General features: G+C 36.7%; 1 long non-coding RNA gene across 8 annotated transcripts; it reads left to right on the top strand.

Annotated features, from left to right (window-relative positions):
* The first annotated feature begins 1,361 nt into the window (after window positions 1–1,361).
* On the top strand, window positions 1,362–23,842 carry LOC103159827. Of its 8 annotated transcripts, XR_003485766.2 has the most exons (9): window positions 1,362–1,520; window positions 4,118–4,185; window positions 4,926–5,016; window positions 5,497–5,645; window positions 6,335–6,463; window positions 7,799–12,206; window positions 12,311–12,481; window positions 21,846–22,311; window positions 23,536–23,842. It is a non-coding gene; the product is annotated as an uncharacterized LOC103159827 (long non-coding RNA). The 8 variants fall into 8 exon arrangements; XR_003485765.2 differs by lacking the exon at window positions 4,926–5,016; XR_003485769.2 differs by lacking the exon at window positions 4,926–5,016 and having other exon boundaries at window positions 7,755–12,206.
* The last annotated feature ends 22 nt before the right edge of the window (window positions 23,843–23,864 follow it).

Below are 23,864 nucleotides of genomic sequence, written 5' to 3'. Positions count from 1 at the left end.
GATGGGGAATGTACTGTGTATGTTTATCTTATTGATTGTTAAATATGTTCTGTTTGGCCAATGGCAGCAAGTTAGACAGGGCTGGGAGTCAAAGAGGATTCTGGGAAATGTAGTAGATAAGTGGTGATCCAGGAAGGAAGTGACATACAAGGAGACTCATAGCTAAGCGATGAAACAGGAAGTGTCCCCCTTTTTCCCGTTTGCCTCCCCCAGCAGCAGGATGTGTGCCACCGGCAAGGAGGGACATCAATAAGGCGTCCGATAAGATAAATCTTATAACATATATTGATTTATGATACTTAAGACTGAGCTAGCAGATCAGAAGTCCTAGTCATTGGCCAAGCAGCATTTGTACCTAATACAAGTCTTTCTGTGTATTAATTTGGGCCCTAACTCGGGTGGGCGGCTGGCGTAAAGCTCACACGTGGCAGTGGGGCTCAGGTGGCTTTTGGCAGAAAGATTTATCATAACAGAATGGTGTCAGTGAGCGGGATCACCCCATACCCCAAGGTTCCCAGAGAAAGAGGGAAACCTGCCACCACAGCCTGCCCTATTGGGCTGCTGAGAGGCATCAGAGCAGCCCCCATATGCTTGCGCTGTCCCAGTGCTCTTGGAGTTTGAAATCTTGGAGTTTGGACTGAGACGGCCTGCAGCCCTTGAGGGTTCTAGGGTTAGGATTCTGAGCTCTCACCACCGCAAGCCACCTTCCTGCCTTCCAGAGACTAGTCAAACAGCGGCAGAACCTGGGCAGCTGGAGGTAGTACAAACTTTCATGTAAACTTTACAAAAGCTTAAAAAGGGATTTTAGCAGCAAAAGATCAGAGACAAGCATGACTTCTTATTAGCAGCGTTTTCTTGGGTGATCTCTGTTTTGCTAGAGACAAACAGAGACTTGACTGGTTGCTTTAAGAGAGATTTCCTGACTCAGCAAAAGCGGGAAAAAAAACGAAGACAGCGGCTAAGAAAGCCGTCACTTTAATTTTGGCAGTGTTGTTTAACAGTTAAAAGACTGGTGGCCAGAAAAACGTAAAGATTTACAGTAAAGACAGATCCAGATGAAGAAATTACTTTAAAGGTTTACACTGCATTTAAAAATATATGTAGACTTGTGAGAGAAGGAAGCAGAGGCAGGCGGATTTCCACAGAGAAACCCTGTCTCGGGGGAAAAAAGAAACAAAAGAAAGTAAAAATAAAGTAATAAAAAGTCACATAAAGATGGAAAATACACAGAGAATCTGGATACTATATGCCATATTGTTGTCTTTAAATTGTTTGATTGCAGAGCAAAGACTTACTGCTGCTAAAATACATTTGATTATAAATGCCGCTAAATTAATCCAACTTACACATTTTAAAAATGCTCTAACTTCAAAATTTAAGGACAGGCTACTTAGAAATAAAGGTTTTGCTTGTATTTCCACAGAAAATAAAAAGCTGTGAATTCCTTCCAGACGAATATGGTTTGATCAAGCAAGACCCCCTGAATCTGAGATGATTACAGACTACAAAACAAGGACTTGGTCAGGTTTCTATGTTTTATTATGATCCCAATGGTATGAACATCACCCCAAATCAGCAGGAAGCAGTTTAGAAAGAACGACGCCCATATTCCAAAACATTGTTTATAAATGCTTTCATTTAAATGGGGTTGGCTATAAATGATAATGAGCATAGTCAATTTTTTAAAGAAAAAAAAGGGGAATAGGATATAGGAATGAATACTTTACATTGATACAACTTTATTGATACAACTTTAAGGTCAATTTTGTGATATGTATATGTCTCCTCTTGTTTAGGTATTGTGTTTATACAGATCTTTTAAAATGATATGCATAATTAAATACAGGTTATATAATTACCTATAATAGTCAGAACTTCTAATTAGGTTAGTTAGGTTTTCTAGATATACAGAGATGTATTTAAGATAGATAGGTATTCTTCAAACCTTTCAAAGACCTACAGAAATATGGCATTTAAATGGATTAGGGTTTTTCTTGGCAGTGAGACACAACTGCTCCTGGCACACCAATTATGCCAGAAAGGAAGATGGGCATCGAAGAAACTCATTATGGAGTTTGCTTTCAACATGGCAAGATTAGCCATTTGGGCAAGAAACTGCTCTTGCCTGGAATGTTTGTTGCTGTATAAACTGGACATGAAGGACCCACAAGAACATGACTGCTGAACTTGCAAAACAAGACAGTACTGAGGAGTTCCTGTTAAAATGGAGAAGTGTGCCTATAGGCTGAAGATGGATGCCCCAATGTTACACGGGAACTTTGGGTGACTGTCCAGGTAGCGAAATATCCTGTCAATTCTAGAGTTTATATATTATCCTTCTGTGGTCTTTGATAGAATTGAAGACAGATAGTTATGGTTATAGTTTTCTTCAGTTATTATAAAAGATAAGTTACCCTTCTTTTTATTTAGACAGAAAAGAGGAGATGATGGGTAATGTACTGTGTATGTTTATCTTATTGATTATTAAATAAAGTACTGTTTGGCCAATGAGGCAGCAAGTTAGACAGTACTAGGAGTCAAAGAGGATTCTTGGAAATGTAGATAAGTGGTGATCCAGGCAGGAAGTGACATAGCATGGAGACTCATAGCTAAGCGATGAAACAGGAAGTGTCCCCCTTTTTCCTGTTTGCCTCCCCCAGTGGCAGGATGTGAGCTACCGGCAAGGAGGGACGCCTATAAGGTGTCCGATAAGTTAAGTCTTATAACATATATAGATTTATGATAGTTAAGACTGAGCTAACAGATGAGATTCCTAGTCATTGGCCAAGCAGCATTTGTATCTAATACAAGTCTTTCTGTGTATTAATTTGGGCCCTAACTCCGGTGGGCGGCTGTCGTAAAGCTCACACGTGGAGGTGGGGCTCAGGCGGCTTTTGGCAGAAAGATTTATCCTAACAGTTTATGAAACAATATACCGTAAGTAACAACTGCCAGTGTTTAAAAAGTATTTAATATTTGAAAACTATGTACATATTAAGTCATATCAAGCAAAGCAAAAGGCTATAAATTTAAGGTTTTTAACAAAATATTTTAGTTGCCTAAGAATCTCAATTCTGCATTTTAGAGCCTTTCCATTATACAGTGACTGGAAAGTCAAGTGTACTAAAGCAAATTCTGGTGTCTTTTGGTCAGCAAGGATGAATGATCCGTCATACTGATTTCTAGGAAACAAGTGGCTTACTTCTCAAACTGATGTATCATGAAGCAGGGATACCTGTGACAACTGAAGAGATTAAACAGAAGACTCCCAGGCAGTTTCTGCATTCTCCTTGCTAGTAGAGCAGAACCCATGTTTCCAGATGGGACTTTGGAAATAATGGTAGTGGAGATTGTGGATAGAAAGCCAATGAAATTAGACAGAGGGCAATAAACAGGAGTAGAAATGATGAGAGCAGAGGTTGAGACTTTCAACCAGGTAATTGAAAAGGGTCAAGTCACCAATATTATTTGCTGAGCACCAATAAACTGAAACAAAATAAAACAAACCCATGCACTTTTAATGAAAATTCTATTCACTTAACGATGATTCTTGATGCCTATTACTGTATGGGAAACCAATTGGATTTTCAAGGGCAAGAGACTTTACCAGTAAATAAGATGATATCATTCTTACTGATAACAAACAGAAAGGGGTGATCAGCTCTGAACACTGTGGATTCGGGGAGCTGCTTTTCTACAATGTTGTCTTCTGTGGCAGCAGTGGTCTCGGTGCCCTCCTCCGTGACCTCCAAGAACGACTTGTGCATTAGCTTTGATACATAGAGATGGCCTCCAGAAGACATTCCAGAGAGATCTGCTCTGCACTCATCAAAGATGTCTTGCAACCCTAGGGATTTCAAATGGTGCCTCATTTCATAATTCTTCTCTATCTTGAACTGAGGGAGAAATACATCCACATACTGAGATTTCATATTCCTCCTACTGGTCCAGTTCATTAGATTCTGAAAGTTCAGCTTGCATTCAATCTGTAGAGATTTTTAAATAAAACACACTTTTAGGAAAGGATGAAATGGCACTGCCGTGACACATGGTTTTCAGTAATGATTCTGTTTGTTCTGTCTTTTATTTATTTGTTTGTTTTTTTGTTTAATTATAGGAACTACATATGGAGGAAATCTCAGAGAGCAAATGATTGAAAAGAATAGTTCAAGTATTTTTAAACAAGTGAGTTGCATGTTAAACTCACTTTGGTATGACAAGCCATGAATTATGTGTGATGTGTGATGTATGAATTATGTGTGATGACATGTCTGATCTCTGCCCATAATGGAAAAGACAGAGGCAATGTGGAATAACAGGTAAGAAAAACAGAACAAGGAGGTATATGTGGGAGGGTCTAAGGAAAGAAAAGGAAGAGGGAAATGATATAATTATACTATCCTCCCCAAATTTATAATAATTAAAATTTATGAAAACAAAAATCTTTAAAAATAAAGTTGGAGTTACTATTCCTGCAAAGTATTTTAAAATTACTCTAATAAAATAAGAGTAGACATAAAAAGGAATACAAAAACAGGGGCTGATCAAAGAAAAACAGAGCTTAGTTATTATTTAAAACAGTGTTTCTAATCATTTTCCCATTATGAAAGACATATAAAGTATAATGTTTGGATAGCTTAAAAAAACAGTGGAGGGCTAGAGAATTAGCTCAGCAGTTTAATTCTCAGCACCTACATGAGGCTTACAACCATCTGTAATTCCAGTCAGGGAATCTGATACCTTCTTGCTCCAAGGATATCAGACATGTGTTTGATGCATAGAAGTACATGCAGTCAAAACACCCACAGGCATAAAGTAAAATTTAAAAACAAAATAATAAGTCAACCTAAGTGTCATGAGGCAAAAGACCCAGGACCCAGCTTCAGGGAATGGAATAATAGATCTGTCCCTTTCCCATGGGGAAGCTTGGACTCACAGCTCTTACCCAACACATGAGAACAGAAGCTCAGAGGATTGAGGAAGTCACACCTGGGATGCAAAGCAAGCACACCTAGAGTAAGTACCTCTCTCCAACATCATGGCTGCTTCAAGAAATTCACAAGTAAAACTTGCCTGGTTTATAATGGGAGGTTTCTTTTTCATAAATAGTAGAAATCCTGTATGTGGATACGCCTTAAATTCAAATGCACTGGAATTCTAAAATAATTTTCATGGGCATCAAACTTACATTTTTATAAAGTTCCTAAATTCACAAAGTTAAATTTAGTTCACTGGGAATTTCTGTGTTTAAATAATCCAGTTTGCAAATTGTGTATAATAAGTTCTTATTCTGAATTTAATTTTTCTCCTTGATTTTAGCCTTCTATTGTGTCAACTTCCTTACTGTGTACACAAACACACACACACACACACACACACACACACACACACACACACACACACATAAAAAAATAAAATAACCAAGAGTATTTGGTATACAGTATTCCCTTATATGGATAGGACAATGATAACTTACTTGGGATATGTCATTTTCAGGCAGCATGATGTACATGTTTATGCCACCATGATACTGGAGCTCCAGAACCTGCATAGGTGGATCCTGAATTGTAGACAAATTGAACTTCCGTTCTTGATGCATCATAGCAACTATTTTATCAGAACACTGGAAATCAGATCACAAAGAGGTATTTACAATCCCATATCATCATACTCATAGGCCAAGTACATATAAAAACGCGGGTTCAGTCAGTAGACCTGGGAGATTTTCTGGTATGTTACAAGTGTTGGTTGTAAAATGCATTCATCTTAATTGTAAACATTCAGACTTTCTTGGGGTAAGGTAACTCACATTTCTGTCTCAAGATCCTCATCTGTATGATAGAAATGGCAACAATCCCCCACTCCACTGGGTAGTGAGGATTCTATGGGTTAATATAGCTAATAGGTGGAAGATTACCTTATACTTAGTGTTTTAGCTGAAATGCCTCTATTAAGTAATGAGTAATTACAAAATGTCAATAAATAAAGAGTGAATTTTCTCACATCAAAAACAAAATAGAGATTAGAGCTATCAAAACTGTGTAATTTAAGAATGATGTCTTAGAAAAATTAAAAATTCCTACAAAGTCGTAGATTATATCTCATGAACTTAAGGAGCATTCTAATAATTATCTTGAAGATAATGTTCATAAATTTAGAAATACCACACACATATAACAAGTTCTTTTTCCTTTAGATATTAAAATAGACAAAATTGCCAACATTTCTGTAATATCCCTTTTAAGGGCAAAATTTTCACATGAGAGGACAGTTAGTGCTGTGTCTTTGAAGGAAAGATATCTCCTTCTAATACAATTGTTCTTTTGTGCTTCAGAACAACAATTAACACATGTACCCATGGAAAGAAGACAGAGTGGACTTGTTCCAAGTAGGGACTGGGATGGCTCAGCCACAGAATGCCATTTCTATATGGACATGGAAAAGAGTCAAATACCTCACAAAGGTATTTCAATAATTTTTGTTAGTTTTTTTTTATTTTACTATGAGTTCTACTATTCCTCTTCCTTCAATAACTTTTAAACTATCTGCACTAACTGTGACACCAGCAGTCAAGACCGCATAGCCTATACTATTACAAAGCCTACACACAAGGAGATGCAGGAAGGGTTTTTAAAAAGTGGCTTTTATTGGATAATGCATTTTTTAAGCTCCAATAGAATCCAAAGACAATCCAGGAGGCAAGAATGCTGCATACTGTGTCTTTATTGTTAAAAGGGACACAACTTATACCATCTGTGAGGTGAAAGGCAGATGGAAGAAACATGGAACAAAAATTCATTTCCAAATGATGACCATCTCAGCTACTGAAATGCTAACAAGACCTCTGGAATATGTTTTGTATTGCAAGTACAAAAGAGTACAAGCCCAAGTTGTGTCTTACTGTGATTTATTATATTTTCTTGTTATCCATACACAGTTTCTGAGGTGTTTCTGTGCTCATCTCTTTCTGCTTCCCAGACACTCTTAAGCCAGGAACTTTCTCCATCAACCTTGACTTCATGTCAAGACTGGCCAGTAGGCCACCAAAGAAAGGCATGCCACTGCTGATGGTTATCAGCATTTGCATCTAAAATTCCCCATGTATAAGGATGATTTCAATCTGTATTTTTATATGGAACAAATAAAACTAAGACTTAGATTGGTACTCATCTTAGTTTCTCTGCATTTAACATAAAATACTCAGTAATTAAAAATAAATTTTAATTATTGTCTGACTTAATCACTTCAAGTAGTGGAGAGTCCAGCAACATTTAGAGTTTTCCAAGACGATATGCCACTTCTATATAGCAGGTGATAGATCTGACCAAATCGGGCGACACAGAAGAAATTCGTGCAAATACCACAATTCTCACAAAATTGGGGGGGTCCTTTAGCAATATGTACATACCATTGGAGACCTGAAGCGGCAGTTGAGAGTCTCACTCTTGTTGAAGGCAGATTTCCATTTACCTTTGAAGTAAACTGCATTCACCAGCACCATGACAGCCGATGAGCTGAGGCTGCTTCCACCTAACACCTTCTTGATTTTGCCTTTTGAAAATAAGTTGAAGGGAACAATGCTCATCTATATTGAAATAGTTTTTAAATATGCTCGCAGACTGTTAACAGGCACGATTTTCTTCTTAGATCATTATTATACAAATAACTATGAAATTAGTAATAACACATTGATAATGAATATGCCCATTATGTTCTAAACCCTTTAAGGACAGTATTTGTTTAAACCTTTAAAGTTTTTATGAAATCTGTGCTGCTGTTCTTTTGGTTTCCTGTGAAGACAACTGAAGCACAAGGACTTTGGATGATTGATACACTCAACAAGAAAGCAAGTGTAAGCATCACCATGGCCTTGGAGTCCACAGAGCTACGGTGAGTCCTCATACAGCTGATATACCAAATCCTGCAGTGAGGAAATTGAGCCTTCTCAAAGACACTCAAGCAAAACCTGGGGAATTGCATTTCCAGAACAAAACAGAAATCTGTTTAGCAGAAAAGGTGACCAATAACTATCCTGAAAGAATATGGCCACACAAACACCAGATGGACGACACAGTTTGAGGAGGTCCTTCTGATGTAGAATAAACTTCCAATAATCTAAATTTTGAAGTGGTGAAGCCCTCACAAGAGAAATGAAACCTCAGGATGTCCCTTTTCTGAGCACTGCTTACAGAAAAACTTTCAAGTGACCCCCAAAATAACAATGAGACTTCAGAAATATCATTCTCAGAAAAATCAAACTTTGACAGCCAAAGCAGGACTTATTGGCCAACAATCACAGAGGAGTCCTGATGGACAGATGACCCTGAAACATTGCCAGCTACAGTTGCCCTGGAAATGATGATTCATTCCTTCAAAACTTGGACAGCATCAGATGTCCCAACCATGTCATGATCAGAAATAGCTCAGCGTTTCCCAGAAATAATCAACTATTAATATTAACAAATCACTTGTTAATCAGTGACAAGATCAACATTCGTGGAGATCTTAAGATTAAGGTGCTTAGTCACTTTACCTAGACCAATAAACCAATTTATCTATTTATGACTTAATTTTAAAGACAAAATTGGAACCAATTTTGTGTGAGAGATAAAAATATATCACTAAAAGTAAAAATAATGGAAATATCACCAAAGAAACAAAAAACAATGACAACATGACTCCTACCTGGGAAAACAGTTATAAGAGCCCCTTGATAGCACTAACCAGACTTCTCTGAAACTTAGTTAATTCAACTAAAACTTAATTAGATTCCATTAAAAAGGTTAATTCCCCCCATTTCAAATGAATGAGACTTTCCTTATTTATATTCTTTATTCCAGATGCTTAAATTGTAGCAAGGAAAGCTGTAGTCCAAGCCATCTTGGATTCCCACAAAAAAAGAATTCTTTGTCTGTACAGTCATGATTTTACCTATAATACCTGTTGGCTTTCTAGGATTTATTGCCTGAGATTACCACACATTCACTGTGGGGTTAGATGTAGATACCCAAGCCTCCTTTCCATCAGCCCCAATAATTGTTGCTATTTCAACAAGACTTAAACCATTTAGCTGGGTAGTTACATTACATGGAGTCAATATTAACTAATCTTCCACAGCTATAGCACAATAGAGTCAACAACCAAGAAAGTTACTTTGGCATACAGTGTTGCAGCAATGTGTAAGTATACTGTGCTAAAAGGATACAGATTAGGAAAAACTGACAATGAATAGGACTGTCTGCTTAAATTGAAAGCATTTAGGGGCAGAAAGATGGTCCACAAGTCTGAGACTATTCAAAAATACAGAAATTGGAAAAGAAAAGTATGTATAAAGAAATGTGCCTCATTAGAGTATGTTAACTACACTGAGCTTAGAAAGGCATGAAGCAAACCCAGAATAAGAGAAAGTTTGATTCTCTGTAAGACTTTTGGATTATCCTGAATATGATAGAATATCACTGTCTGGGTTTCAATGCAAAAGGAAGGACACAATGATAAATGATCCAATTTGTCATTTGAAAGTATGACTATTGCATTGTGTAAAGAAATAGGGAAGTAATGCATGGAATAAGGGAGACAATTTGAAATGCTGAGCATAGTCTTTTTAGATTGTAGGTATTATTTAGACTCTGGGTGCATATATTTGCATATAAAGAGAAGGATATGAAATATGTTTAGTGTTGCAAATTAGAGGAGGTAATCAAATGTCCTTCACTACTGTTGTATAGAATGCCACTCAGTTATTCCAAAACCAAGTGTTGTCATTTCTTTTGGTTCATAAGTATTATATATATATATATATATTATATATATATATACTTATATATATATTATTTGAAATTGCAGTGGGTAGTGAGCAAAGCCACAGTGATAATGTAACAGTGAGGGAAAAAATGAAATGGAGAAATCATTTTCTTCTTCCAAGGAGTGCTTGTATGCTGCTAAATGGAGTGTGAGTCTCATGGTTCATAGTTCTGAGGTAAAGCAAAACTCAAATACATGAATAAATTCACAGTACAAATCAGAACCCACCACTAAGTAATAAGTACTATTAGCTTTGTAATCAGTTGATTAGCAGCATAAAAGATTAACAGATTTCTATGTTTGTTTTATGTTAGAGGAGAACTTTGTCTAGAATTCATATTTTTGCTGTGAAAGGTACTATAAAGAGTCACAGTTCTCTGAAGGTATTATCTTTGTCAAATATATTATTTTGATAGGGAGTAATTTTAATATCAAATTCAACCAAGTATATATAGTCTTAAATAATATCAATCATTAGATTAGAAGGGATTATATTTTATGTGCATAAAAATCCCATTTTTCAAGTAGACTGATCTTAATAAATAGTGTAGAAAATAAAGGATTTTACTTGCCATGTGTCTCATTTTCAATCCATTTATTAATTTTATATCTGGTTTCTTCTACACCATTTGTGAAGTCAACTCTTTCCACGCTGGCATTGTATAACTTTTCAGCACAATCAATGTAATTCTGCAAATAAGAAAATAGAGTCAGTATTGTAAATATCAGCAATTAAGAATAAAATAAATATATTTTGAATTATTTATTCTTCATTTCCACTTGCCTCCATAATGAGACAATATGACCAGAGGAATAGAAACAGGCTAGTAATAAACTTGATGTTGAATATTGAGTTTACTTTCTCAGCGTTGGATTTGGTGATAATGGGTAAAGCTGACTGTCTTGGCTTTAGCACTGCCTTCTCATCATAAGTATTCCAGTGTCCCCATTACCTCCCTTCTAGCTAAAAGCCTCCAAGGGCTACTTACCATCCATAAGATAAGACCCCACACTCCAAACAGAGCTGAAATGGCTTTAGGCTTCATTTTCCTAATTTCTTGTTATTTCCCTCTTCACAGTATTGCTCTTGTCACCCCAAGTTCCTTATAATTCCTCTAGAATTATAATTCCATGTAGCCTGTCTTATTTCAAACCTTTGAACAACACTCTAATGTTCCTTATTGTCCGACTTGCCCCGCTTGTTTTCCAAGCATTACCTACTGTCTCTTCTTGAAAGACTTCTTTCCTAGGTCCCTTCTGTGGCTTAAAACAATATCTTCACTTTCACCTTTCATTTAAAAAGTTAGTATCTGAACACTTGTAGAGAGGACATTATGATAATTTGATAGATACATTTAACATGTAGTTACCCAATCATGGTTATTAACACCACCATCTCTTCAAACATAATCATGGACGTCACAGTACATTTTACTTTCATTTGAGATATTCTAAATAAGACACCAAATTCTGTGAAGTTGACACCATGCATGCTGTATTCATTACCATTCCTAGTATAAAACACACTGATTTCTACCTAGTGAGCATTCAAAAGTACTTATTTTTCATAAAAAGGAAATAGTTGCCCAATTTACCACTATTCTAGAAATATAGCAAAGGCATACATAAGTTTTGGAAAAACATTGTATTTGTAAGAAAAATAATATAGCTTATATTGATCTATATTTACTAATAATTATCCTAGTAAATTATATAACATTTTATGTACTAACATTGAGGATTGGCTAGTGATGTATGAATCAAACTCTTTTTCATTTACTGCTTAACTTCCATCTCTCCATTCATTCATCTCTACATCTACTTATCCATTCACAGATACTAATTACAGAGATTAGTTTCAAAACTCCACCATATTTAGAGAGATTAATGTCATAAACATAAGCTATCAGTAAGGAAAAAAGCTGAGAGAAGCAGAGGCTAGAGAACTACATAGACAATATTGTAGTCTAGCACTTCCAGGCAACCCTGGAAGACTTACAGGCTGTTGGGCATTTATACATTTTTCTTTAAATTCAATTAATATATCATACCAATTTCTTTCTAAGAGTTATCATATTTTTTAAACAGGACTATTCATATGGGTTTATTTACAATAAACAGAAACTGGAAACAGCACGTGTCCATCAACAGTAGGATGGATAAACAAACTATCACATATTCACACAAACAGAATAGTTTTTACAAGAGAAAAGCACGGACAGCTGATAAATGTGACAACATAACATAATCATAAAACACTTCTCTAAGTGAAAGACACCTTAACCCAAGAGTGTTTACAACACAGTTAAATTTATCTAAAGTTCCAGAACAGAGAAAACCAATGTATGGTTGAAAAAGGAAGAAGAATCAGAACAATAGCTCCTTCTGGGGAAGGGATGGAGGTAAGGACATCCTTGAGGTGGACAAGGAAGGGAACTTTCTAGGGGAGACAGTATTGTTATCAAAGCTGATGGCAATGAGTTACAAGGGTACATATGTCTTTCAGAGATCATCAAATATCGAAGTAATGTTGAAACAGTCTATTTAAGGAAGCTATCTCAGAAGAAAAAGAACAAGAACTTGAAACATGCTAAGTTCTAGGAACTTGTTATATGTGCTGATATGGTTAGGGGTGAAATTGCTGATGCACATTTGAGATGCACCAAAAATTATACAGGTATGTGGGAGATAGGGGGGGTGGATTGATGAATGGGTGTGTTTAGAAAGAGCATAGAGGTGTTAGCTGTAGAAACTGAATGGTGGGTATTTTCTGTGCAGTTACTTTGTTTGTAAAAGGAAATATTAGTTGCCCAAACAAACTTTTCTCTTTGCCCAGGTCCTGAACTCCTCTAAATATATCAATGCGGGCCAATATTGTTATATTCATCTATTGACACTAATAATTCCAGATTAGTTTCTCTCTCTTGGAAGCAGAAGCATCCTGTCCCTTTCCCAAGAGAATCCTGCTATCTTTATCCCTTTCTTTGATGGCTGATTTTTTTGTGTCTACATAACAAATTTTACTTAGCATATGTCTGGGAGGATATATGAAGTTGAGGCATCACTGATGACAGAAGGTATTTTGGTTGTGAGCCTAACCTTTAATGGCTGAGCCATCACTCCAGCCCAACAGAAGGTTTATTAACTCGATTGTAGGTAGGCCTCCTCCATCCAGTTCCTATCAAGTGAAAGTCCAAGTAGGACCAACATAAGAGGTGGTTCTGCAGCTTGCCTGTTGGAGCTGGGACAAGGCCATTTGACTTTTGGACTACAATGAAACATGTATTTTTTTTTTAATAGGTCTGGACACTGACAACTTCTTACCTAGGTCTTCTAAACCATCTGACTTGCCTATTGTAGATTTTAGGATTCCTCGGCCTCCCTAGTCAACTGAGTCAAGTCTTTTTAACAAATCTTTCTGTAGGCTGTTATTTCTATCCTCTAGAGAACCCTTGCTAAAGAACTCAGTAGAATGGCATTCACATATTTTCTCCTTGTCTTTCCCCAACTCCTCTGTCACAGTCTTTCCAGAGAAAACAGGATTCCCACATTTTATATTATCCATTTTTTTAAAACCTGGTGACAAACCTTTTATTTTCAATCTATTTCCTTGATTAATGTTTTATAGTTTCCTATATACAGACTGTGGTAGTTTGAATAAGAATGGCATCCATAGGCTCATATGTTTGGATGCTTAGTCATTAAGGAGTGTCACTGTTTGGGAGGGATTAGGAGGTGTGGGCTTGTTGAGGAAGTGTGGCTACTAGGGTGGACTCTGTGGTCACAGAAGCCCACAGTAGGCACAGTGGCTTTTTTCTCTTCTTGCTTCCTTTGGATCTGGATGCAAAACTCTCAGCTTCTTCTCCAGCATCCTGACTGCCTGCATGCCACCATGCTCTCTGCCATAATGACAATGGACTAAAACTCTGAATCTGAAACTGTAATCAAGCCCCAATTAAATGTTTTCTGTTATTATAATTACCTTGGTCATGGTGTTTCACAACAATGGAATACTAACAGACAGAACAAATATGATACTTATTGCTAAATGTTATATTTGATAGCTGTATATAAATGGGATTGTTTTGTGGATTGAATTTCCAGATAGTTTGTGGGTAGTGTTTAGGAATGCTACTTTTGGTAAGTTAACTTTCCAAACTATAATGTTACTAAATTTGTTAGGAGTTCTAGCAGATTTTTGATGGAGCCTTTAGAGATAGCTAGGTGACAGATAAATACATATTATATACAGTAGATAGATAACTGATACATACATGGGAGAGGGACTTGGCCCTGTCCCAAGCTACTGTGTCAGACTTTGTTGACTCCTTATGAGAGAGAGCCCTTACCTGTGAAGGGGACTGGACTAAGGGTGGGCTGGGAGAGTGTGAAGGAGGGTGGGAGGAGGGATATGAGGGATATGAGGGATATCTGTGGTTAGAATATAAAATGAAATTTAAAAATACATTATTAATAAATTATAAAAAGATTTTTAAGCTCCATATTCCAAATGGATCTTGGGCTTTAATTTCATTTTTTCAGAGTTCTTATGTAGCATGGTAGCACTCTAGTGTACTGTGGTGATGTTGTGTAGCATGGCAGTGCTGTTGTGTAACATGGCGGTACTCTTGAGTAGCATGGCTGTGCTGTTGTGTACCCTGGCAGTACTGTTGCATAGCATGGCAATGGTGTTGTGTAGTATGACAGTGCTGACCTTCTAACACAAGTTTGGATATGCTTACTCTTCAGGGTTTTTAGAAGAGTTTCACAAAGTCTGACAGTTCTGTAATTATCTGGTGACTTTAGGAGTCCTCAGCTTTCATTGGAAGTGAGACTTTTTATTTATAAATCAATATTACTGATTGCAACTCTATTCAAGTTTCCTGTTCCTTTGATTCAGCATTTATATGTTTTATGTTTCCAAACATATCCTCACTTATTCTAGATTATCCTGTTCTTTGGAATGTAACTGTTCATAAAGGTCTCACTATCATTTGGATAACTACAATGTCAGTTGTATTATCTCCTTCACTTCTAGTATTGAGTTTGCTTGTCTTACTGATCCAGTTAAATGTTTGTCAGATTTTCTTTTCATTGCGAAAAATGTCCCTAATCTTCAATTCACAGTTGTTTGCTATTATTCTTTCATCTACTTAATTTCTATATGTTATATTATTCTTGTTTATTTCAATCTATAAATGCTTAATATACTCATCTTTTTCAAATTTATTTAGATGTAATATATAGTTTACATTTGTTTTTTACCCTTTTTAAAAGTAGGTATTTAGTGCTACAAATTTATTTCTCAAATTTTCATTTCATAAGCTTTGGTGTATTATATTTTTCATTTGTTTCAGCATATTTTCAACTTTACTTTTAATTTCTTCCTTTACTCCTTGGTTGGGGAACAATGTTCATTATCTTCTATCCAGAACCATTTTTAATTTAAGCTGATAACTAAATTTGTTATTTTTAGGTTCAAAAAAGTTTTACCTAATCACTTACTGTGGGTGCTGGATCACAAGCTCAGAGTTTAAGAATACTTCTTGGTGCTCTCCCAGAGGACCCAAGTTCAGTTTCTAGCACCTATGTTGGATGGACAATAACCTTGTAACTGCAACTCTAAGGAAACCTATAATGTCTTCTAGCCTCCTTAGGCAATTGCACTCAAGTGTACATATCTCTAGAACGACCCACAGGTATAGACATCATTAAAAAGAAAAGAAAAAAAGAAGAATAATCTACTATATGTATAGATGTTTGAGATAACAAATAATACCAAAGTTGCTTGATGAAGCCTCAAGGAATAATGTTATTTTATATTTACCTAAATTATACATAATATGTTTATAGTATATACATATATACTGACATATTAAAGATAGTTAAGTCACCTGAGTTGCGAATGCTCCCCTCAAAACTATAAATTCAAAAAATTTCAGTAGCAGTCATGAGAAACCTCCTTTTGAATAGGTGGTCATGGTAGTCCAAGTGACTCCTAAAATAATGTAAACTATTGATTTAGTCTTTGTCTATCTCTCAGGGTTTGAGGGTATGTCACTATTACTGAAGACAACACACACTTAGGACACAGGACTCAGATGGTTTGAGACATGTCTGAATGGAAAGCCTCTTTCCTACACTCTAAGTTTCATCAAGCCAAAAAATACTGTACATGTTACCAAGGTAAGGAAAAAAATCAACAGTTTGATAAGCCTGCCATAACTGTGAACCAAGCTAGTGGCCAGCAAGGCAATATATACATAAAAGTTCAATAAGTGGAGCTCAAATGTTGATGGTATCAAAGAGCTTTCTAATTAAACTTAAGAACACCTCAACAGGAGGGAAATCATGCCCAGTAGTGAAAACCTAACCAACTTCTGATGGATAGTGTGTTCATGGACATTAGACAAGAACATATTACCACCACTTAGCTAGGTCAGCATAATTCCAAATTACATTGTAAATCTTATCTAATATCCACAGATAAATATAACTACCAAACCTCATCACAGAAGCTTTCCTTTACAGCAAATGAAGACCATCACAGAAAACAATTGTGTGCAATACAGAGATCAACAGATTATAGGAAGCCCATGCCCAACAGAAACATCTATATCACAGCTCCTGTATTTATGGCTTTTGGAACATCTATAAAGAGTGGGTCGAAAGACTGTTAGAGCCAGAATACAAAAAAGTCTTTTGCGCAATAGTCATTTTTAGAGATGACTGCATAGCCAGGCATTGGTGACACATGCCTTTAATCCCAGCACTCAGGAGGCAGAAGAAGATGCATCTCTGTGTGTCTGAGGCCAGTGTGGTCTACAGAGCAAGTGCTAGGATAGGCTCCAATGCTACACAGAGAAGCCCTGTCTCTGAAAACAAAATAAAATGACTACATTAAAAATTAGAAAAATGGCAATATTAATAAACATGAAGTGGCTCATGCCTAGACAAAGAATTATACATAATTAATGGATTCTAACAGAAGGAAAATGAGCCTCTCTCACAGACTATCCCCTTTAATGGTTGTCCAATGCAAAGTGGTCGGCCCTGAAGCCATATACACACAAATAACATACATGTGTATATGTATGTATATAACTATAATAGTCAAAGATAAAGAAGCAATCAACTTGAGAATGGGGAAGATAAAAAAGGAATTGGAGGAAGGGCACCTGGAGGGAGGAAACTGAGTGAGGAAAGTGACTAAATTCTATTTTGGTTAAAAGGAGTAATCTCTTCATTTTCCTGTTCTTGATGAAAGCTTGCCTTCACTGTGCCTCCTATACTCACTGCAGTGTCTTTCCATTCCATGAGTATCAGGGAAAAGAACATGAGGTTCTGCTGTATATAATAGCACAGTAGACAAATCAACTTGAACTTTAAATAATTTGACATTCCCTTAGGAATGAGTTAGCAATCTCTGTGAGAATATGAAAATCAAATACAGTAAGCACACAGAATTGCTTTCTTAAAACATCACAAAAAATTTTTCAGATGGTAGAAAAAGAAATGGTGGCCTGATACTTGGTAGTTAGGAGTATAACCAAAGGATTTGGGAGTGGTGCTGGGGAGGGGCAAAGAATTTGTGTGTGTGACAGTTGGAGTGAGCAGGAATGGTTGGGTGGAACACAGAGAGTTGACAAAGATGCAGGTGATTAGCCTGCTGATGTCATTGAGACAGAGTTTTATGGAAGATTCTTTGAAGAGTGAACAAGTAGAAGGGAAATTAAGTCCCAGAGAAATAGAGGCATGTGACTGCTTAATAGTCCTAACCAAGTGAACAGCTTCTGATAGTCACTGCATGAAGGTTCCAAAGCTGGGTGAGTACAGTAGCTTAGAGAGTACAGACTGGAACTCTTGGCCTCCCAGTGGGCAGAGTGCAGTGATGAAGCACTGACTACCAAAGTCCTCCAGAAATTTTAGTCACCTGACCGATTTCTTTGTTGAGGCTGAATTTCTCCTCTGCCATGTCTATAAAAGCTGACCTTATTTGGCTACATCTCCTTGGAATGAACTCATGTCCAAACAATCTCACTGAGAACAAACAACTAGAAGGAAAAATGAGGAGCATAGCTGAGAAAAAATGGTGGCAAGGAAAGACAGCTCACAGGAAGTGACTCATTGTCTTAGTAAGTAGACCCGAGGCTCAAAGGAAGCAGTGGTTCATCTCTGAGGCCATGGAGTCCCCCACTTACCACTTCTAGTTACTGCTCAACATCCCTGCTACTGCCCATGGTCTCTCCATCTGAAGTCCACCAGTTGGACCACGCTGAATATGTGGGTTCACTAGATCAAAAGTTAGTATTTTGAAGGCCACAGTAGCAGCAAGAATAATAAAATAACATTTGTCATGGTTCATAGAAAGGTAGAAGACATTATTCACATAGTAGATGGAAGAAGACTCAGGTCTAGAGTGGAAGCAACCTTCTGAGATAAAGCAGTTTTACTCACCTTATGAAAGTCAAACACCTTTTCTGCAAAAAGTCCATTGGCAATGCTGAGTTCATAATCCTTATGGGATGAGTTTATGTCAGCGAGAACGCTTTTCAGTTGCTGCTGCAGTCCTGGCTTTATCAAACAGAAGGACACCAATGTCATCTCATACTGAAAAGATGCATAGTATCACATATACATGAAAAAATCATGGATATTATTCCATATAAGAATGGGAAAATATTGCTACAAAAGTGGCAGGGAAAGCATCATATATATCAGTGTCTTTACCATTCCTCATCATATTGTCTGCAATTTAATGAAAAATTTAATGAAATAAAGTTATCAATAGGCGGCTATCAAGTAGCTCAAGATCCATATTAATGAATTAATTTTAGTGATTGAATCTATTAACTTATTAATTAAATAAACTAATTTGTCAATCTCACCTAACTGTAAAGGACAGAAGAAAAGGGCTGTTTATCAATATTTTCCTACAAATAGGCAAGCAAAAACAGGTGAATTAATAATTAAATCAGCAAACTTATATTTGAAAATTAATGTAATTATATTTGAAATATGGGGTTTTGAAATGGATTTCTTTGTTTTAATGGGGTAGAAAGCAGTAAAACATATTCAAAAAATAGATTTTTCTTCAATTTAATTTCTAATTGGCTTTTTCTTAAAGGAACTGTCATCTTTACCTGGTTGTTGGAGGAGCTTCTTAGTCTTGATGGAGTGTTAAAGTCAAGTGCCTGCAAATGTGATACAAAATATTGTCATAATCAGGACATGTCGAAGGATCAGTTAGCAAAGTTTTGAAAATGAAAACTTATTTCCAGCAGGGCGTTGTTGGCACAAGCCTTTAATCACAGCACTCGAGAGGCAGAGGCAGATGGATCTCTGTGAGTTCGAGTTCAGCCTGGTCTACAGAGCGAGTGCCAGGATAGGCTCAAAGCTACACAGAAACCCTGTCTCGAAAATCCAAAAAAGAAAAAAAATTATTTCCAAAAATACCCATCTAGTGTCGTTTCAATTTTACCAGTGTCTGAGAGCTACTCTTCTCATGACTCCAGATGAATGTCAATGGCTGAGGCAGAAATGGCTTCTACTTTTCATCTTTGTTACATTTGTTTTCTGTTTGTTACATTTGTTTCCTGCTCCACATACTAATTTATCTCCGGTAAGCCATGATTTTGAGATTTTCATTAAGTTAGTAAATATCACAGTGATGTTGCTTCCTCTAAATATGTACATGGGCATTGTCATATTTTATCTTCATCATCCCCAGACTTCACGGCTTGTAGACTTAGTCTTCAGTACTTTCATCTGAGGTGAGAATTTTGAAAGAGGTTGAAGCTAGAGCTCTGATCTCCCTCAGTGGCTTAACCTAGTTCTGGACCCCGGTTTTGTGAATTCATGGGAAAGGGATTTATTGACAGAGAGTGTTTTGTCTGTTTGGTCTCTTGCTGCAGGGATGTGAGTGACAGTCAATCAACTATGGGTGGAACCCTCTGAAACTATGAACCTAAACATACCTTAGCACCCTAAAGGTCCATTTTCTCTAGTATCTTGACAGGGCAACAGAAAGTTACAAACACAGGTGCACATAATTAAACTTTTCAATATATTTCACTGAAAAACTATCACTGGTCACTGCAAGAATGCAGAATACACAAATACTACTTTGAGACTATAGAACATCCGGTCCTTACTTTGGAATAACCTTACTTTGGAATAACTTTGGATCATTGGAGTATTTGGGTCAGTAAATATCAGGTCACTAGTTTATGGGTTTATTTAGTATTTCATGTTCTTAAATCTTGCCTACCAGTTACTGGCTTCCTTCCCCCTTTTGAACTAATTTTGGGACCTTGAAATTCATTAGTATTTTCTATCAAATATAATCTTTACATGTCTTCATATATCATTTTGTAAAGTAACATTAAGCTTTACTTTAATGTATCATGTCCCTAAGGTATCATCACCAATTTTAAATTGAATCATTCCTTCCTCTCATAACTTTCAGCTTCCCATATACTGAGATTCTCAACATATAGATGTTTCCCCAACTCTCAAATTATTAATAAGACCAAACTTAAAGTTACCTGACTATATGTCTTGTCTTACCAAATAAGTCCTTCCAGTGCAAAAACCCAGGTTTGGGCTCACTTTTCTTTTTTATTCTTCATAGCTAGCTATTCTTTTGTACCATGGATGTACTACAAAGATTTATTTCAAGTATTCATCTGTGTTGCTCAAGTTTAATAATGTACTTGCATTAAATGTGATTTTTTACTTCATAAAGGACATTTTTGACTGATGGAGAATCATCTAATGTCAATGTGCATATGATTAGGGCTGTTTCATCTACAAAGCTTGTATTAAAGCTCATCATCCCTATTGCTTCAATTCTCCTAACAACTTGTCTTCTGGGTAATATGGAATCTTGACTATGGCACATTTTGGTAGCTTCTGGCAGAAGAAGGGGGTATTATATCTTCTCCAGTTAAAAACATCATCAGGGTGTAATTTTAAAAACCACTGCTATATGCTAAGACTTGATTGTTTTGTGAGTTTGTCTTGGCTTGAGAAAAACAGAGACAGCTCATTGGAATAAGAATCATGAACTGAGCCGGGCGTTGGTGGCGCATGCCTTTAATCCCAGCACTCCGGAGGCAGAGGCAGGCAGATCTCTGTGAGTTCGAGGCCAGCCTGATCTACAAAAGCTAGTTCCAGGACAGCCTCCAAAGCCACAGAGAAACCCTGTCCCCCCCCCAAAAAAAAACAAAAACAAACAAAAAAGAAACATGAATTGGAGACTAGAGTAAATACAATGAGTATATAATAAAATGACTTCTAAACTATTTTTGTACATTCTAGAAAAACCTCTTAATAATTAATTACTCAATTTACATTAACATTGAAAATAAATCTTTAAAATATATTTAATCAAGTAAGAATCAGGCAGAGCATTAATTATCTAGCCATTATTAGATGAAAATGAAAAACATTCATTGAATATATCAGAAACATTAAATATGAAAGTCAGTCATAATTTGAGAGATAGTTTATGATCTTCCAACTGTTTGAATTTAGGATTAGATTTCTTTCCTTTTCCAGTGTGGCTTTCACAGTCCTTTCTAACAATTGCTACTGTGCTTAGGCATTAGCTAAGTCTTCATAGCTTTAGGTATAGACATCTAAAATGCAACATATTCCTTCTCCTCAGAATTGGGAAAATGTCCTGTTCACATAGTAACTGGTTGTGGGACTGTGAATGCACAGCACAGAAGCTTCTGGGGACTCATTTCACTTCTGTTCCCCCAACAGCTAATAGGAAAATTTACTAACTGCTAGGCAATGATGATCAGTCCTCCAGACTCAGCTCAGGAGGCCTGGACTCTCTGGCTGGGGGGGGGGGTTTATTCTGAGGCTGGATAAGGAAATTCTATGTGGAAATTTAATGAAAACAGCCAGTGTTAGTCGTGTCTGTGAAGGCTTTTAACACCAGACTCTAGCCTATTGACTAGGTGAAAGTGGAACAATGCAGAAATCAGTAGAAAGCCTTACAAAGACTCTATCAACCTTAATTTTAATAGGCTACAGACAGTTGGAACCTGCTCTTAACCTGGAATGGTAATGTGAGATCTGTCGTACATGGAGCAAAATCAACAAATCATGTTTCATGTACAGATGAAGTATTTCAACTTTACAAGCTGTGTCCCTGCAGGCACCAAGGTGGCAGCTTCATGTTACATATTACATATTAATTCCGGCGTTGTGAAGATGAACAGCATCAGACCCCCATCTCATTCAGACCTGGCCAAACACCTGAATTTTCAGTGACATAGAAAATACAATAGTTGTCTGTTACAGCAGCAGAAAAAGTAAATTTAAAGACAAAAGGTACCAGACTAGTTTGCACCTTTGAAATATGTCTTGCCTGCTTTCAACAAAGTCTTCCTGCACCAAGGGAGAAGGGTTTAAACATCAGAGCAGGAAGGATTCACCAGGGGTGACATCTAGTGATGCCATGATGCTGTGTACATGGTCTCTTAGATTTATGTAAGTATAAATCATAAAACATCATTTAACTGATTTTTGCTGTTTAAAGCTTTAAATAGTTTTATGATCATTACTTGCAAAAAGATGTTTGTCAATAATGTGAAGCCTAGCAAGGAGAAAGAACCATCTAGGCATCAGGTATCCTAAGACAGGACCATCCCTTCTTGAGAGAGAGAGAGAGAGAGAGAGAGAGAGAGAGAGAGAGAGAGGAAGAGAGAGAGAGAGAGAGAGAGAGAGAGAGAGAGAGAGAGGAAGAGAGAGAGATAGGCAGTGTGAGTAGGATGTTATTTGGAAATATGAAAGTGTAAGAAAAATATAAAATTCCACAGTCAGGCTCAAATTGCTTCTAATAAACTTATGACATGAAGCTAAATTATAAAACTAATATAAATATTCAGATTTCCTCTTAATTTTTAAACAAAGTTTTATCAACTGAGTACATTTAATGTCACTATTTGCACTTCTACATTGATAGTTGATCTGACACTCATAGATAGCATGTGGAAATCTGGAGCACTGTATGTAATTCTGACTGGATATCCAGCCATTTCATATGAATATATGACAGTAATACTACCATGGTCAGAGGCGCACAATGATAAACAAAGAGAAATATTACAGTTTCAAAGTCTTTACCATAAGTCTATCTCTTCATTTTTTCATTAGAAACATTTTTCCTCCTGAAATACTAGATATTGATGTCACAACTCCTTGCCAACATGAAGGGAAATCAGAGATACTTTTTCTTTTTAATAACTGTTTACCAGTTCATTGAGATAAAGACAAGGACTGAAAACTGTGAATTTCAGGCTCCTCAGATTAATCTTTGGATTAAGAGGGGGGTGTGGATGTCCTTTCCCTCAGGCCCTGACTAAGTACTCACACCAAACAAAGAAACTGCCTTTCTTACCAAGAGTTACAATAGAAATATACACTACAGTATTGCTTTTAAATGCTTTTGCGAAAACCAAACTGGATCCCAGGAAACATAACTTGTCAAGACTATTAAAATCCAAAGTAGTGGTTTAAAGGAAATACAAATCTGCCACAATGGATATTAGTGTAACTTGTGAGAGAGGAGCAAGCAACGTCAGGCAAAGGGGAGGAGAAATGTTCACCCTTCTGTGTTGGGCTGTATAGGACAGATCAGCAATATTAGAGCTAAATGAAAAGTATGAAGCAGAATATACAACTTCATAAATAATTCTACCCTTCTGTCTCTAGAGAACAGCAGCCGCCTTCAGAGAATTTAAAGTGCAGACCTCCTTAAACAGCAGCAGAGCCCTCCCATGAGCCGAAAATGTCAAACTCAACACTGTGTCAGAAAGAAAAGAAGTTCCAGGGTTTGGGGAAAGGATTGCCTAAAATACAGTTTTGATAGTAATTTAGGCAATTTACAGTTTTGATGTTACAGACAGCAGCAATACTAGGCTGGGTAGATGGCTCACTGGGTAAAGGACTTGCCACACAAACATGAATACTTGAATGTGATTTCCCTAGAACCTACATAAAACTTCAATGCAGACACTTACTAGTTTATTGTCATAGCACTT

The sequence above is a fragment of the Cricetulus griseus genome, chromosome 5, assembly GCF_003668045.3.
Source record: "Cricetulus griseus strain 17A/GY chromosome 5, alternate assembly CriGri-PICRH-1.0, whole genome shotgun sequence".
In the NCBI taxonomy this organism is placed as follows: Eukaryota; Metazoa; Chordata; class Mammalia; order Rodentia; family Cricetidae; genus Cricetulus; species Cricetulus griseus.
Note: the sequence above shows the minus strand (reverse complement) of the source record. Positions and strands in the feature narration are given on the sequence as shown.